The sequence below is a fragment of the Mizuhopecten yessoensis genome, unplaced genomic scaffold (assembly GCF_002113885.1).
Source record: "Mizuhopecten yessoensis strain PY_sf001 unplaced genomic scaffold, ASM211388v2 scaffold10033, whole genome shotgun sequence".
NCBI lineage: Eukaryota > Metazoa > Mollusca > Bivalvia > Pectinida > Pectinidae > Mizuhopecten > Mizuhopecten yessoensis.
This window is the reverse complement of record NW_018408345.1, coordinates 58190-64805: the sequence shown is the minus strand read 5'-3', so window position 1 is coordinate 64805 and position 6616 is coordinate 58190.

Genomic DNA, 6616 nt, shown 5'->3' with positions numbered 1-6616 from the left:
TTTTATAACTAATAAGCATGGTTATTCAATATAATGGTGATGATGTCGATCCATTTTGTTATCTTCCACAGGTGAAACTTTAACTGTAAGCAACAATATCAATAATTTGCATCTGGGAACAAGATTCTAGAAAGAGAAAAAGATTATACCTGTATATAAACTGAAAGCAATTGCTCGATAGCTGTTTTCTCAGAAAAAAATCCAGACTACAGGGTTATCTTTGGTTAAATATATCAAATTCTAAGAATAGCAAGACTAAAACTTAAAAATTCATCAATGCATTGCATTATTATACAGAGTTTTTTTTTTAATTTTTATTAAAAAATTCTTTAAAAATATCCCGGTTTATTCTACAATTCAGATAAGAAATTATGTTTTCATTCGAGTTCCAGGACCGCCATGGAAATGTAACATTGTCTGCCTGGTAAAACACAACACGTTTACTTTTAATTTCCATTTAGTGAGATATAGAAATGTTTTTATTATTTTTATTTTTACACAAAAATGTGAAATTGCTCGTCGAGTACAAGTAATAATAGAATAATAATCCATTTAAGAATATAAAATAAATGACAGAAAACAAATGTATGCTCACCTGAGAGGAAACATTTAGATGATCATTAGTTGTAGCTTGTGACGTTGATGTTCTATTTGTGACCAAGGAACATTTTGTACGTAGTGATGTCCCCGGAACAACTACTCGGACTTTCTTGGGGTGGTAAGATACCGGTATATGTAGCAGGTGGGATTACAATAACTTTGCTATCTTGTGTCACAAATCAAGGTGTGTTTGATGAGTAATGCAACATGTTTTTACTTAATCATCTATGTTTTTACCTCCTCATGGATCTCATCAACAATATTCAATAAAATTGATTAATGATATTCCGTCTTTGCGTATTGTNCGGTATATGTAGCAGGTGGGATTACAATAACTTTGCTATCTTGTGTCACAAATCAAGGTGTGTTTGATGAGTAATGCAACATGTTTTTACTTAATCATCTATGTTTTTTACCTCCTCATGGATCTCATCAACAATATTCAATAAAATTGATTAATGATATAGCTTAGAATAAGATGTACTTTATATATTGAAAATGCGAAAAAAAGTTTCATAGAAACAAGGGACAGTATATTATACATCCCTGATGGAAATATATGTAGAAATAAAGAGATCTTTACTACGTTATTAATCTATAATTATGACTACGGTAAATAATTAAGTCCTCCTCCTCTTCTTCTTCTTCTTCTTCTTCTTCTTCTTCTTCGTAAAACATAATGGATTATTGTAAACAGACGAATGTAGGGTCATGGCTATTAATACATGCATTTCAAGATAAAGACTCACCAAAATGCTTAGTTCACGTTATGCTGTATAAAACACAAGATCGTACAATCATTACCAAGATTGAAAGGATTTAATTCTCATTACTATTGCCTACGTCATGCCGTTATATGTTTTCATTAAAAGCACGCATCTTGATTTTGTTCTACCTGTACCTTGAAATGGTAAAATTACATATAGTTTTCGAATAGCATGTCTTACACGTGTATTGCGCTCCTAACTTTGTGCTGCAGTCTTCCTATATTTAAAACAAATGAGACTGTCCTCGACGATGAATTTCCCTGCATGTCCGGTAATATTTTTGCGATAATAACACTTCTTTTTTTTTGCTTTGCCTTTTTTTTCTATTCTGACGCAACAAAAAAAAAATCCCGTATATTTTGTACTTTGGCATCATTTGTTTGTGTTTAGATAATAATTAAAAATACTTGAGCCAATTGGAGGGTAAAACAATTCATAAAACAAAGCGTAGCTGTACTGTACACGCGTACAGGGATTTGTTGACATGATTCCATAGAAGATAACTCAATAGGTATGTTATTAAAATATAAATAAAATGTTCCATTGATTTAAAACTATTTTTCACTTTACTAAGGAAAATGATCACTTGCCTAAATATTAAAGATGAAAGAAGAAAAAAGTGTATCTGAATGTGGATTCGAACCTACACCGTTCATATTTATGTTCACAGGCTAACTACGTTAGACATTAGGCTACACCGGACATAGACAAATTTTGAAATACAAACTCCTTTAACCCAAGAAACATCTGTTGCAGTTTTAATAACTTAAACAACCCTGTTTTTCATCATTTTGAGCACTTTCCCAAAGGAGGATCACTTTTCCGTCATCCGATTTGTTTTTACATATTACATCATGGAATCAAAAAGTTTATTCAAAAGTTGGTCCTCGGATGGGAAAGTATTAAAAGTATTTTTTAAAGTATTTTAAGTATATTCAATTGGTTTTATATCTATTCCATGCAGTTTTGCTATTAAAAATTATTTACTCGTCAATATTTTTTTCCGTTTTCAAAAATGCCGACTTAGGGAAATACGGGCAGTTTTCCGCCATACCTCTTTCATATGGTGGTCTATTTTGGCACTGCAAACATAACTGCGGGGGTTTGGGGGACTTCAGTAATGGCCCCCATTACAGTTAGTATTTGTTTATTATTAGAGTAATATTTAATGTAAACCGTACCAGTAGAAATTGTGTTTATCACTGTAGAAAGACAGACAAAATAATCGTTTTATGCATGTAAAATTAATGAACTACATGACAATTTTGTCAATTATAGATTTACAAGTGATATAAAAGTAAAAACATAAAAAAATCCATCCGAAACGTCACCAGTTGGTAACTTAATTCAATATTTGGCCAGTCCAATATTGGACAGGACCTATTTTGAACTAGTCTTTATATTCAACTTCTAAACACGTAACTATAACGCCCCTTTTTAACACAGTTAATTGTGGACGTTTCGATGGCCAAGGACTATTCCACAGCAAACAGCATGAGCAATACCCTATAGGCTAAAGATGCCAACTGGGTCGGAAGAGGGACACAGTTTGTTCCCATAGGAATCCATTCAATCTGCAGGAAAATATTGCCACTGAACTCATCAAAGACATTATCAACCAGGCACTCAATCATTCTCACAATGACGCCCTCAGTATATATCATTTTAATGTTTGTTGTGCTTTTCAAACAAATATGCTACACAACCATTTCTTTTTCTATCGCCACCTTTCGCTTTTCACGGAAAAAAACCCCCGCATAAATAGAACGAAGACATTTCTTCAGTTCGGTTTGGGGTATTGGAATATAAAGAGTCGGTAAGTTGGATGTGTGATAGAAAAAAAATTCCAGGAGAGAATGTTCAAGAATGATCAAAAAATGTTTTGATATTTTTTAAAACCTATATTCCATTAATCCTTTTTTGAAGTATACTTTGCCACTATACGACTGTAACACTGATTTACTGGCTCTAAGAATGACAATACAAAGTATGATTAATGGTTTGACTTTGCAATTTGAAAAGTTAACCATGAAATGTGTTTTATATAGATTCTCGTGAAATTTCGGAAACCAATACAAACGAGGCAAGTCCGTATCCTTATTATGAATGAAAATTTGAAGAGATTGCAATGAATACAAAAGCGTGTTTAGCTAGGATTTTCCGAAAAGTTGGAAAATGTATAGATACGGTTCCTTTGGTAATGCTATCTGTATAGTTTGGACAGTCCCCAATAGGTCACGTGACAGTTTGGTGTGATGAAGATGTTATTGAAGATTAACCACGCACTCCGATAGGTTATACGTTCCACTAATTTTGTCTGGCCGGTTGACTTCTTCCCACGACCCCTTACCTGGTTATATATTGTTTTTATGTCGCTGACGTTTTAGGCAACTGTTATGTGTTAGTGACATGATTGACTTTGGCAATTGGTCATTAGCTACATTTTTAAGTCCCTTGATTCTGCATTAATCTCCGTGTACGCAGTCTAATGGTTCGTGTATTGTATTCACTAAACGCAATATCCGGAAGTGCTAGGACGAGAGAAGATAATCAAGTCACTGTTTTAACATTATTGATATTTATTATATAATGGTCTGCATTGGTTTTAGTTTTTTTCCCATCTTATATATGATAGATAGTTCACATTCTTCCCTATATACACACGTTTACCTTTCTGCAGTGTTTCCAAATGTACTTGGCCAATATATTTGATATAAAATATATATTTTCAATAAACTATAAGAATGCACATTGTGTAACAATTTATTAACGCCAATTTGCTTTGTATGTAACCCATTGTGTCTGTAACCTCTTGTCAACCCACTCACACTCAGTGGTAATGGTTCGAGGGTATAAATGAGGCCAAATAAATAATAAAACGTGATGATTTTAATTTTGTAACAATTATAACGGTACAATAAAGATTACGACCGTACTGGATACAAACCCACTTACACATGCACAGTGATAATGGTTCGGGGGTATAAATGAGGCCAACCAAATAATAAAACGAGATGACTTCAATTTTGTAACAATTAACGGTTCAATAAAGATTACGTCTGTACGTGATACCAACACACTAACACAGAGTACACATTGATAATGGTTCGGGGGTATAAATGAAGTCATAAAGAATAAAAGGCGATATTTCTAATTTTGTAACAATTAACGATACAATAAAAATTACGTCCGTACTTAATAAAGCCTTTAATTGAAAAGGCTAACAACAAATGCTTTCTTTTCTCTCTCAAGTACTCCCTTTTGAAACATGTTGTCAATTTGATGAAATCCTCGGGATGTTATTGTTATGTTCTTGCTTTGAGACTGAAATAGGTATTTTAACGTGGATTATGAAATATTATTGATTATTTCATTGAACTTGTTCCCTTAAAGCTGTTTTATGTCAATGTCACATTAGGGACAAGATACTAAGTACGCGTACTATCCGGTACATTAAAATACACATGAATTATAAATAACCAAAGTAGCTGTTCCGAGTGTCGTCAAATTTAGGCCTTTGATCAAAGGATATGGTTACCTTGGACACAACGATATTTTTTATAATTATCAGAACTCTAGAGAAAGCGTTTTTGATAAAAACTGAAGATAAACGGGTCCTAAAAGGATTTTCAAAATAATAACACTAATGTTCATTTGTATATATATAAAAATAGCAACAAGAGATAGTTAAACGACTTAAAACTGACACCTTGGGAACTTTTGCATGACTGCGTCCACATGTCAAAACATTTAAAGTTGGTATTTAGATATAGTTATAATTTGCCAACAGCGAGGTCTAAATATACATTCCTTGTTTTTCTTGTCTTTTCTGCATATAGATAGAAATCTTGCAAATAAGTCAGCATACAAATTGTTTCCACCTTCACGATTTTATTGTCATACCTTAGTATAAACTAGTCACTTGCGCTGTCGCTGTCTACCAGTAATGATGTAATAACTTGTTTTCGACATTAATAATTAACTGATGTCACGGCCAGACCGCGTATAGCTTGTTAAGTTAAGTTGTCATTGGCGACATTTATATTTTTTTTCATCTTCCGTCATTTTTTTTAGGTTTGTGTATCGTCGTTGATGTAGCGCGCACCATCAACATTTTGTTGTTTTCAACTAGCATTGTCCTTGTCAGTATGCGTAACCAATATCACTCAGTTTTATCAACCATCATAAACCTATCGGCGGCGTTTTATTTTATCAGACATCATCGTACCAACATATCTAATTGACGTTGTAACAACGTTGTGATATGGTTACACCACAATATATGTTAAATGATATACGATTAAAAAAAATCTAGAATTGCACTTTGTTGCTGAAAATATTAAAACGTATCGAACTGTGTTATATTTTACAATCATGGACATCAGCTGAGGTCTATCCCTGATTTACGAACCTGGTCTGAACAATATTCCCTGAGGCCGAAGGCCAAGACTGAAGTTAACAATGGTTTTATTATATGACATTTTACAATGAGATTAACTATTCGTCTACGCTGTTAGCTTATGAACAATTGATTGTTTTACATGTACTGAAAGTACTCGATTCGGCTACGGTTTGTTTAATACTTGGCCATTGATATGCGAAAGTATATGAGCCCCCTCATCTCGATTAGAATTGACATCAACTCGTACATATTTTACACCATTGTGTACATACGTTTCACTGATGAAGGTGACAGAGTACATACCGTACTTGTCATCTAAATGTCACATATAAACAGTTTTTGGTTGTGCTACATGAATCTTTTCACAATCTATACTTGTCAACATGAAAAAAAAATGTGTAGAAATAATTTACTGATACCTTCTGTTACACGTTTTGGATCAAACACCAATAGCAAAGTTAAATGTCTTATACCGTCTTACTGAAAGTTTCTGTTATGTAAATGACCCCCCCCCTAACTTTGCTACTCACGTTATATCAATTATAATGGTTTGTTGATACATATGTACATGTATGTTTTATTATTAAAATTTGAATTATTAAAAATCAAGAATAATATATTCTCACATTAAGCTACCAACCGAAGTGTTAGCTGATATCCAGACAGAATACATTTACTAGTAATTTACATATATATTGTGTACATGAACAAAGGTTTTACTTGATAAACAATAAAAAAAATACTTAAAAAAATATTAGAATTCAGAAAGGGATTTTAGTGATACACCTTAAAATGTTATATATTTGCAGGAAATACGACACCATATTTTTTAATTCACAACAGCAAA